The sequence below is a fragment of the Vanacampus margaritifer genome, chromosome 11, assembly GCF_051991255.1.
Source record: "Vanacampus margaritifer isolate UIUO_Vmar chromosome 11, RoL_Vmar_1.0, whole genome shotgun sequence".
Taxonomy (NCBI): Eukaryota; Metazoa; Chordata; class Actinopteri; order Syngnathiformes; family Syngnathidae; genus Vanacampus; species Vanacampus margaritifer.
Window position 1 is genome coordinate 11,721,142 of NC_135442.1, and position 12,234 is coordinate 11,733,375.

Below are 12,234 nucleotides of genomic sequence, written 5' to 3' on the forward strand. Positions count from 1 at the left end.
ACGGACCGAAAACCTGCTTCAGATGGTGCTTAATCTGGGTATTTTTTCAAGGCTTTGTGTCCTAAAGCAGCAGCCCCCAACGGGCCGAGGGCCACTTTGGGCCGGGCGGCGGCGGGCCACACAGTCGAAAGAATAAAAAACTTACTGTACTTCCGGTTAATTGATTAGCTGAGGCATAAAAATATTTTATTTTGAAAAGTGACCGGATTCTCTCTGTTTACCACACGGACTCTTGACGCATGTCAACATGCTAACGATCTCAGTCACGTAGCACTGATGCTAATCGAAAAGTTAGCAAAATTTGTAAAAAAAACTGAGATATTTGGAAAGTTTCTTTGCAACAGAGAAAAGACCCAGTGATGACACAACACAGGAGCTTATGACCAAGAAGAAAAAGAAAGCTGCATGGACTTACAGCTACAGGTGATTCCCACGCATGATGGGCTCTGGGGCGAGCTGCTCTTAATTTAGTGTTATGGTGAGTGAGTTACTCATGGGCTGTGTCCGAATGTCCACCCTTGTCCCCTAACCCCTTATTCACTACAAAGCCCTTCACTATATAGTGGCTTAATATGTAGTGCCCTTATTCTGTTTGGCGATTCGGACAGCTAGCTCACTACTTTCTCCTCGTCGCATAAATCACAGACTATTCATTGTGAATGAAAATGTCTTAAAACTGTACTTTATTTCCTTTGTTGTACATGTTTTCAGCTAAAACGAATGAATTGTTTTTGTAGTATATATTAATGCATCGGATTTGATTCCCATGCTTGCCATGTTTTTTTCATACTCGCAATGCATTGTAGTCTATATTAACTTGGTTAAGCGAACATTGATTACTCTTCAGAGTGCATTGTGGGTAATTTTGAGTGCCCTACATTTTCGTTCCCTGGACGTGACCCCTAAGTAGGGCACTATATAGTGAGTAGGGTTCACATTCGGACACAGCCATGGACTTTCTATTTGTTCTGCGGTGCCTTGTTATTTTGGCGCATTTAAGGAGGGCGCTGCTAATATAGTTACACAAAAATGTGGCTTCACATTTATTGTTATATCTACAAAATGCCCCAGTTTTTGTGTTGCTCGTACCATTCATAATTTAAGCATTGCCATAGTGACCTCACCATATTAAAGCGTTATTCTTACCTTTGTTATGGTGTTTGTGCTGCTAGTACAGGTACATAAAAATACATTGTGGATTCGCGTTTGTTGTTGTAGTCTTTTATTAATCAGCTGCTGAACAGCCAAGCCCCCCCCACACACACACACCTACTGGTTTGCCGTGGTGGAAAAAAGGTTGGGGACCACTGTCCTAAAGCACTCGCCGATAATGTGAGCATCCGCCATCGTCAGGGCCAACAGAGAGACAGAAATGCCCACCTCTGATAATTTTCTTTACAAAAATGTCACATGAAGTATAAAGAGTATATTCCAATTAAGATCATCTTGTGTCGATTTCTTCACAGATTTACCTCCTGGGTATGAAATCTATTATTGTGTTGTTATGAATGGCAACAGGTAGATACACAAGTTCATTCTGCCATATAATGGAAAAGCAACAATTGTTCTGCCTGTCAATATATGTCGTTGGCATAGATTGATGCATTATTTGTAATAAAATCAATAATAATTAAATTTCCTGTTGCACACCTAATGTGTCAAGGAACATTGGTTGGGGATCACTGGTGCAAAAGTGATTATCATGTGGTGAGTGATAAGTCCCCCCCCCCCCCAACACCCACCCAGATCTGCTTAGAAAATAGTTAGGAAAGACAACTGTAAATGTTAAACATGTTCAATATTTAGGATGGTAAATCAGCTGAACATGATGGTTACAAAAAATGGAATGCTAGCCAAGTAGGAAACAACCTGAAATCGCACATTTGCCATACACAAATAGAGGGGAAACTACTTACCTTGTTAGCCTAGCTTGTTCCACTGTTTTGGAGAGGTTTTTAAATACTTTTAAAATATTAGCTACAATGTTGAAAAAAATGGTATGTGTGATACAATCACAGAGGTAATCTAGATCTTTTATTTTTGCAGGAATACTTCCTTCTGTGCCATGTGATCCAATACAAGAGCTGCATCAAAGATAACTGGCGCTCAAAGCCCTCCACCAGGGCTTAAAATATTCAGACGTTCACATATAAAGCTTGTGATCATGTCAAATAGGATTTTCCACGTTGTATTGAAATGACTGCCAGAATGCGCAACCTGGATGGCAGCCAGATGACACTTGGTTGACCTTGCATATACATGTACAGTTACGAGAGAGTATTAAGACCAGGCAAAAAAGACAGAAAAAAGTAGTGTAAGGTCAGAGAATTACAATAAGGTTGTACAGTAGTTGTACATTAAGAAAGCCTGTAATTACATGAATAAAGTCAGTATTTTGCATGTCAAAATACAAGCGGAAAAAAAGAGAGAATCAAGTAATAATATTGTGCAAAAAAAAAAAACATGATTCTTGACACAATTACTAAAAAAAAAACAATACTTCTAATCTTATGAGAACGTTTCTTAAATTAATTAGTGAGAGAAAGCCAAAATGTTACCATGATAACACTGTCACGAGGTGTGCAGTTAGGACTCAAACACAGACAAGACGCCGGAATTGGGAAACTGAGTCAATATATGCAAAATATATGATACAATAGCAGAGGGCAGGGCTAAATTCAGAAGGCTTTGAAGAAAACACTTGATGGAGAAACCTTGACTAAGAACCTTGATTGAGAGAGCAGGCCTGGATGCATGGAAGCAACCTTGAACAGCTTGCATTGAAGAATTGAGACAGGAAACCTCGACGTTCTGAGAAAAACCCCGGCCAAGGAACTTTGATGTAAAAAGATGACAAAAGTGCAATTCACAATTCTCTATGATAGAATAAAGGATTATATGACAAATTAAGAGTCACAAATACAGACGATAAAATACAGGACCTAAGAGTGATAGTTACAGCAACATACCAATTGCATAGCAACTGACAATTTAATCATCACAAGGTGCAATGGCAACTGCATAAAAACTGACAACTTCATCATCACAGGGGCATAGCAACTGCATAAAAAATGGCAACTTCCATCACCACACGAGGCATAGCGACTGCATAGCAACTGACAACTTCATCATCACAAGGGACATAGCAACTGCATAGCACTGATAACTTCATCATCACGCGGGGCGTAGCAACTGCATAGCAGCTGACAACTTCATCATCACAAGGGGAGATAGCAACTGCATAGCACTGACAACTTCATCATCACAAGGGGCACAACGACTGCATAGCAACTGACAACTTCATCATCACTCGGGACATATTAACTGAATAGCATTTAATTTAATTTCTCTTATTTTTCTATCAAACCTTTTATTTTCTTGTAATTAAAAAAAATCTGGTGAAAGTGACTTAATTCCTTACTTCAATCTGACATGACATTTGTCTAATCTTTTTTTCACAGATGTTGCTGATTTAAAATACAGTACAGGAAAATAACAAAATCTCAAGGGCTGTGTGCAGAAACACAAATGAATAAAAAAAAGGCAGATTTTTCAAGAACTTTAGATGGAGAGCTGCAAAAAAACAAATAAACCCATGTCACCTAGAAATACTGCCCAAAATGTAAAAAAAGATGACATCATAACAATCTGACTAGACCTTTTGCTTTTAGTAAATCTGATGACATGACTGCCATGATGTCACCATTAAATCTTTGCAACATTTTGGGAGCGTTAAGTGTTTGCAGTGAAAAGTGCAATAGCTCATCTGAGACGCACATTTTTGTTCCCATCCTTGAGCGATAGAGCTGTTCTGCACACTAAAAATGTGTGGCAGAATAACTAATGAGGTGCTTGACTCTCTGTATTCACACAAAAGTACTTCAGAAATGGAGCAACATTATCTTTGTAAAGACAGCAGTTTCTCTCGTATTGGATGTGATTCGATCATGCAGGTGTACCTAATGGAGTGTCCGGTGAGTGTTTTCATTCTGCGCGTGTCCTTTTAGCCGTGACAGTAAAAGGTTTGCAAGGCAGGATGCTCTCAGCTGGAGGACATTCCAAAAGCTTCACCCTCTGCTCAAATATTATACATGTTAGCTTAACCTGCCTTTTCCGCTATCAAACATCCAATACCCCCGCCCCCACACACATAGCAAGCTCATATCCAAAATTGAAAAGATGGACTGACATTTAGCTCTCAGCATTACAACAATATGACATTTGCATTTCTTTTTTCTTTTTTTCCCCTCCACCACTCCAACAGATGCGGCGCTGGCCGTTCCTCGCGAGTATCATTGCGAGCGGAGGCCGCGTCCGCCGTCTGCGGGGCCAAAGAGCGAGCCTCGTCTGGCCCGGATCTTCATTTAATTCTGTGTTGGCCGCCATCTAAATCAACCCCCTGCCTTGTGTCCGAGTTCATTTCCATTGTCTGCAACATGGCTACCGCACTCCTCTTGGGAGCATCAACTTTGCCTGGCTGAGGTGCAGACTGCATAAAATGTCCATTTCTGCAGGTAAGAGATAAGAGCAGAAAGAGAAGCTAATTATCATTCGGTGTATGTTAAAACCCCAGGAAAGGGCGGATATCAACAGGGGTGTCTGCGCCGACACAGGCCAACTATTTAATAGGATCTGAACTCCAAACTCTGCTGCATACCCCTAATAAATAGACCACGTTTTAATGCGAGGCTTTGACTGTTGTGCTTGTCTAAAAGCTAACTCTAATGAGGCCGCCGCCCTCAAATGAATAGCGGGTTGTTGCCAGTAAAATACTGGGATGCTCCGCTTGTTTCACGACAAATTGAATTTCAGCGGAAAGCACATTATTCCCGCTGTGTGTAACGTCATACCTGTTGTAATGGACTCCGTCGTAGTGGAGTTGACTAACATCTCGACTCATCTTTCCCTTGATTCACTTAGCGCTTGGCCGGGGCCTGATTGCAGGTGAGATTAACTTGTTTGTCATCCGGGTTTTGCTCCCACCACCGGTAGCACGGTCAACAGTGGAATACTGATGGTTGTCGACAGGAAGGAGGAGCGAGGCGGGCCAGTAAACCGATGCATCAGTTAGCAAGTTACAAGTATTGAATTGGACATACATTCTTATTTTTTAATTCATTCCATAACCAAGCTCAAACTCAATTTACTCGCAATTGAAATAATATTCCAGCGCATTTGTAATAAAAAATAGCACTGTATCAGCAATTGTGAATCTCCTTCAATGCCGATCGCAAACAAAATCCCGTCATCACCCTCTTGACATTCATGTCAAAGAGCCCGCACGTAATTGGTCAGTATGTGTGAGGTCTGTCTGATTTTGCGCAGCAGAAGCGGGGAGGGGGGTCGTTACGCAGAGACATGAGAAAAAAATAAAGCCAAGGGGCCACTTGTAGAGAGACAACAAAGACAAAAGGGTAAAGAATAGTTAGGAAAATGAGTGACAGCAGCAAAAGCTGTCAAATCTGGGCGCATTTAAACTTTATTGACAATACAAAGGCAGAGTGTAAAAAACAATTCTAGTCTTAAATATTTTTAAATTATGCTACTGGGCTTTAAATCACTGAATGGTTCAAGACCTGAATAAATGAATGTTAATTTATTTATATAAACCAAGCAGGGCTCTGAGGTCTGGAGCTGGGGTCAATTCGTGCAGCTCAAAGTACAAAGCAAACGTGGTGGAGCCGCATTTTGCTGTAATGCTGCAGGCAAATGGAATGAGATGCCAACAAAATCATGTTCACCAAAATCATGGTCTTGCACTGTACGTTCTGTTTGTAATTTTAGTAAGCTACTTTTATTTTTTAAATTTGCTTTTAAATGTTTTTAAAATATTTTTAAATATGTATACTTTATAATAAATATATAGTATTTATCATATTCCATAATGCTTTTAAATTATACGAAGCCCATAGAGTTGCCTTGTGTATGAAACTGCAGTGTTTGCACAGATAAGCCTTTGCAAACATTGTTTTGATAGATTTACACACACTCAAATGCTCAGCTAGACGTGCCAGTTTCTAGGTTTGACGATGCACCAAACTGCTGCAGTTTGACAAAATATAATTTGGTGGCTCGGTGAAAAATGCTTGAAAATACTGTTGAATTATGCTGTATCAGAAGATAGATATGGTTAAATTGGTGGCTTCGTTCATTTGCAGTCTGGATTTGAAGACGTAAACATCTGCTCTTACAGTTTCCACAAGTCTTTCATAACACCAGAAAAAGTCACCGTATTTGTTGCTCATTGCTTAAATTAAAGGTTGCTAAAACCACCAAGTTGGGAACACTGAATAGATGCTCGCATCATAGTTGTCATGGTAACAGAAGCCGTAATCAGCATTTGCATGAGACAGAACCACCCTCCTAAAACTGTAATTTGATGTTAAATGTGTTGCCATTGATCATTTCTGTAATTTGAACGAAGAATGTCACAGAACTTGTGTTTGGAAGCCTTGGTTTTTAATTGTGGTGGAAAAAAAATACATATCTCCTCCAAGTAAATGAAGTGCACTTATATAGTGCTTTTATCTACACCGTATGCTGCTCAAAGCGCTTTACAAAGGCTCATATTCGTACACTATTGGGAGGCTGCTCACGTGCAAGGTCTCACCAGGTCCACTGGGACCAAATTTTGGGTTCAGTATCTTGCTCAAGGACACTTTAAAACTTGGTCAAAGTTAGGGATTGAACCCACAACCTTTGGATTGGAAGACCACCACTCTTCCACTGAGCCATGTCGTAATCACATGCAATTATAAAGGACAACATGTTGTATTTCATGAGAATTAAATTTTTTAGAAGTTGTGATATTGTGAGAAAAGTGACTCAGTATTACTACAATAAAGTCATATCGCAAAGAATTTTACAAGGGAAAAAGATGCAATTTTAATGAATAGTCACAATATTAATGGTGGTTAACTTATTTTTACTACTAAACTTTTGAACATTGTCTCAACTGTGGCCTGGAGGATTTTTTTCCGGTTCATATTCTTTATATATATATATATAATATTGTTTATAATATTCACTTTTTGGAAAACAAATTTCAATATTCAAGTAAATGAAAGGATGACCAGTGTCATAAAAACTAGGAAAAATGGTTTGAAAGTTGGCAATACCTTTCAAACAATTAACAGTTTCTTCATTCTCAAAAGATCTGAACTCAATCAAAGACCGGAAAGACGGCAAAAACATTCAGACGTATACAGCAAACCTTTTGATCATGTCAAATGGACTTTTCACTTTATATTGAAATCAACTGCCAGAATGAGCAACCTCCAGATGACTATATGAGATCCACGCTGAAAAGTAGGCAAATAACACAATATCAGGTCAGGCAATTACAAAAATAAATGTGGACGATTACGAGAACATTTGCGTAATTGTGTGATGAAATGAGGATGGGTGGGCTGTTGCTACTTTCATCCATTTTCTATCACGCTTTGGTTTAGAGTGTGTGTGTGGAGGGGCGGGGTACATTCTGGGCTGGTTGCCAGCAATTGCAGGGCACATATAGACAAACAACCATTCAGTCACATTCACTCTTCCGGACAATTTCGAGTCTTTAATGAACCTAACATGATTTTTTTTGGGGACCGTGAGAGGAAGCTGCAGTACCCAGAGAAAATCCATACAAATACGGGGAGAACATGCAAATATCACTCAGAAAAGCTCGATCAGAGGTTCGAAACCAGAGCCTCTCGGCGTTGAATGTAATTGTTTTTTCTTCTCACACAATGATGCAATGGCATTGCCTCAAAGCATATACCAAGTGTCCAATTGAATTGCTCTGATGCCCTATCACAGCCTCTTGTGGGCATTTTTACATGGTGTGTCTGGCCAATTTCCGTCAAGTAACACGCCAGTAGTCCTTTTTTTCCCTCCATTATTGAGCATCACAAAAGCAGACAGAAAAGTGGTTGGTTATTTTTTTTGACAAAAAACAATGGAGAAAATGATCCCTTACCAAACTAAACAGACATGCTGCAGTTGATTGGTCAACAGAGAATTGTCACGACTGTGCTGACGATGTAATTTAGGAGGCGGGGGCAGGTGGAGTTTAGACTCAAAATGAATTAGAAACTGCTTTGAGGAGGAGGAGAGAACATTAGGTACAGTTTTGTTTTTTGCTCACCTTTTGATAGCAAATATTTTAAACAGAACAATACAGTTGAGTGCAATTGTTTACAATGATTTTTTCTCCATTCATTTCTATGTGGAATGAGGATTTCACATACAATTGTTTTGAGCTGTTTATTTTTTCTAAACTCTTCTAAATATAAACCTTTGGCAGACATTTGATCTGTTTGATTTATTGGCGATTTATGCGCCGTAGTGCTGCTATAATGTCCCACCCATTTCCATGTCTTGTCCACACGCCGCAGTGGAAACCAAGCCAGAACCAGACTGAACTCTGCAAACATGACTTATATTCAGGGTATGATGTATGAGATTGTCCCCGAATCATTTCTCCATTTCATCTGGGTGACAGCATCCCTCTTTCTGAGCGAATTGCATGCATTGAGATTCTGTACAGGAGTTTGAATGTTCAAATTTGACTGGCAAAAACAGCAAGTGAACAATTTTGCTCTCTCCCTCTCCAGCCAGCTCCGGCTATCTATCCTTGAGAGGTCAGATGGGTCGAGCAGAAAGAGGCTATGTAATCTTGCAAATCCATCTTGGCCAACTTCAAACTGTACACAACCAGTCAGAGTTCTTTAAAGAGATTAAAGTGATAGAGGGCTTGCTTTAAATGGGCCAAAAAAGCAGGATTGATTGCTTGTGAACAGCGGGAGCCCTCGAAACAGAGTTGCGTGCTTATGTTGCCAAAACAGCTGTTTTGTCAGAATTTCATCCGTACATACATACATACATTTTCTGGATCGCTCGTCCTCATTAGGGTAGCAGGTGAGTCTATCCCAGGTGACTTTGGCCAAGATGTGGGGTCGGAATTTCATTTCTTTGAGAACCCCGGCGTTTAGGCTGCTTTTCTTACATATACATGAGAATAGTTCAGTAAAAAATGTTATTTGAAAGTGTATATTATTAACACAGAAAGGCAAATACCAATGCTGCATACTAACTACTTCTTACCTAATTCATTTGAAATCATGATCAATTTTCAATACTTTACCCGGTGTATATTTAGGTTGGCACGGTCTGTAGTGATGAGCACAGTCCAAATGGTCCTTGAATGGGTTTTCTGCAAATAATCTGGCTTCCTCCCACACTCCAAAAATATATGCTCATTGAAGATTCTAAATTGTAGAGGTGTGAATATAAGTGTTTTGTCCATGAGTACCCTGCAACTAACTGGCACTCGATGATCTGAGTGATGACAAGCACAGCAAAAAAATGGATGGATGGACTGTGACGTACAAAAGGATAGCAACATACAATTCAGAATTCTACCATTTTGGGGGAAAATCTCAACAGTCCGCAAAAGCATAGTCATGGATTACGTTACAAATACGTGTTATGGTCTGAAGAAGCCAAAGCATTCATTTAAAAAGATCAACATAGTCACAGTGCAATACGATGCTGGCAACGTCACACTTGGATGGTGTTTTTCTTTAAGTGGAACTGAGACCTTAGTCAAGATTGAGGGAATTATAAACAATCAAAAGTAGCTGGGTTCCTACAAGAACATCTTAACTTGATTTGAGCTTAATCTAATCAAATCAAACTTTATTTACAAAGTATATCGCACTTTTCATAAATGAAACTCAAAGAGCTGTCTAATTAAAACATCCTTAGTACAATAAAAAAAAACAAAAAAAAACACCGCAACATCTCCATGATCACGTCCACACTCACAACCTGAGAACTATGTAAAAACACATGGTGAGGCACAGAGAAACCATGTGAGGAAAAGTACCCAAGGGGAGCTCCTCCACACTGAGAGGGATGAGAGCCCATGGCCACAGGGAGCAGTGCCATCCCAGAGACCCCTTGACCCAGACTGACCGTGGTTTACCACACACAAGGTGTAGTGCAGCCCATGAGGAAACACTGGAGCTTCCATCTAAAAGACAACTGAAAGGTAAAAGGGATCTCTAAAAAGGTGTGTCTTGAGCCTCCTCCTAAAAATATCAAGTCTCTGCGGACCTGATGTCCTTTGGCTTAATCAGAAGCTAATTAAATGGTGACAGGTGTTTGCTGACTCCCATTTAACACAAGCTTGAAAGTGATTGGTTAGTTCCCTATCTGAACACAGCCACGTGGTCAGTTATAAGAGGGTGTGCACATTTGTGCAACCGCATTGTTTCAGTTGCTTTTCTTCTTTTTTTTTACTTCCCACCTGGAAACTACAGACGCTCCCCTACTTACGAACATTCGTGTTACGAACAACGGTACATACGAACATGTCTGCGTGCATGCGCGCATGTCAAAAAATGTTCGGAAAGAGATGCTGTAAGTTAGATTTTGTATTGCGCAACTTTTTTCCGAGTACTGTAGTGCTTCTTTCCGCCGCTAATACCGACGCTTGGCGCTGTGAGAGCTCACCCAGCATTGGAGGCTCAGCAACGTGTCGAGGAGGAAGAAGAAGAAGAAACGCCTGTCGCTCATAGATAAAGCCATCGCACTCTTCGAGCAGCAAGACCCAAATATTGAACGTTGCACAAAGGTTGCAAATCAATTGAATGATGCCATACAGTGCTACCGCATCATTTATGATGAAAAAAGAAGAAAACTGTGCAATCGTAGTTAGATCGCTTCTTTCGGCCAGTTTCTAGTAAATCCTCCAAGGAAGATACTCATCAACCCTCATCCTCTTCCTACATTGAAGTTACGGAGGAGGAAGTAACTTTTGAAGCCCATTCCAGCGACGACGAAGAACCTCTCATGATATGAAATCCTCCTCTTCCTCCTCCTCCTCCATCAAATCCTTAAGCATCGAGTACATCTTCCAAAAGTAAGTTAAACTTCATTTTATTTATCTTATTACGTACATGTACATACTGTGTGTCTCTCGCTCTCTCTCTCTAACATACGTAGTACAGTACTGTACGTATTCTCTTTAAACATAAATTATAATACAAAATATAGCACTGAAGCAACTTACGAACAAATTCACCTTACGAACGATCGCTCGGAACGTAACTCGTTCGTAAGTTGGGGAGCGTCTGTATTTATTGGATGGATGGATGATAGATAGATAGATAGATAGATAGATAGATAGATAGATAGATAGATAGATAGATAGATAGATAGATAGATAGATAGATAGATAGATAGATAGATAGATAGATAGATAGATAGAAATGCAACCCCCTTTGTTTTTAGTTGAAAATTTCATTGTTGATTGTATTGGCTCATATTGGTTGTGACAGACAGAATTTTCCTCCAATTGCCTTCTACGTATCCGTTTTTTTTCCCTTCAAAGGACTTGCCCCTTTTCCCAACAGTTTCCATCAGCACTTTCCCTGGTGGATTTGTGCAAGTCTTTTGTGTAACAAACCATCTGGTGTGTCAAGTTATCCGCGCTCCCAACGCAATTGAAATAAATAGCGTTTCACTTTGCGTTTGAGATTGCAGAGGGAGACACTTTTTGGGGGTTTGTTCAGTTGAGCAAATTAAAAATCTGCAATCTTGAACAACCTTGAAATCATCCGCACGCCTCCAATCAGGGGTGATGAGGATTCTATTTACAGACTTTTATTTCAGGACTAATGAGCCGATTTATCTCATTTGTTTCGTCTATTTAAATGTCATATTTGGCTGCCTGTTTGAAGAAGGATATTGCATATTGGACGAAGATGTACTTTCTCTTGACATTTCTCGTGACACGGCAGGACCAGACCTTGGCGTTCCACCAGCAGCCGTTGCTCGGTGCATTCTCAGAGGTGAACACTTGTCATGTCGCTCGAGCACATTCACAGGCAGAGCTGCAGGCCCGACGGTGCATCTAACAAAAGAGGCCTCATGCATCTCATAAGCCTTGTTATCAGGAGACGTGTAGAATAAATTATTTTTGTTAGCGACCAGCTGTGGATTTGCATGTAAATTCCAATCCTCAAGGGTCAAAACGCCATTTCTCAAACGTTTCAATTCGGAGTCAAAATTTCACACTCACCAGAGTCCATGCGGAAGACTTGTGATGTTTCTGTGTGTGATTGTTTTAAGAGGCATCTCTGAGAGTTTTTTTTGGGGGGGTTGGTTGGTAAAAATTCAACAATGCGCAGCCTAATTTACATTTTTGAGCACATAACTAGTGTCACTCGCTGTTAAGGA

General features: G+C 40.1%; 1 long non-coding RNA gene across 2 annotated transcripts in view; it reads left to right on the forward strand.

The window, feature by feature from the left end:
* Nucleotides 1–4,357: 4,357 nt before the first annotated feature.
* The window catches only part of LOC144060572 (uncharacterized), a 42,163-nt gene continuing 34,286 nt past the window's right edge, over nucleotides 4,358–12,234 (forward strand). For both annotated transcript variants that reach the window (XR_013295944.1, XR_013295945.1), the window contains exon 1: nucleotides 4,358–4,514. This is a non-coding gene — a long non-coding RNA (uncharacterized LOC144060572). The remainder of the gene's footprint in view (nucleotides 4,515–12,234) is intronic.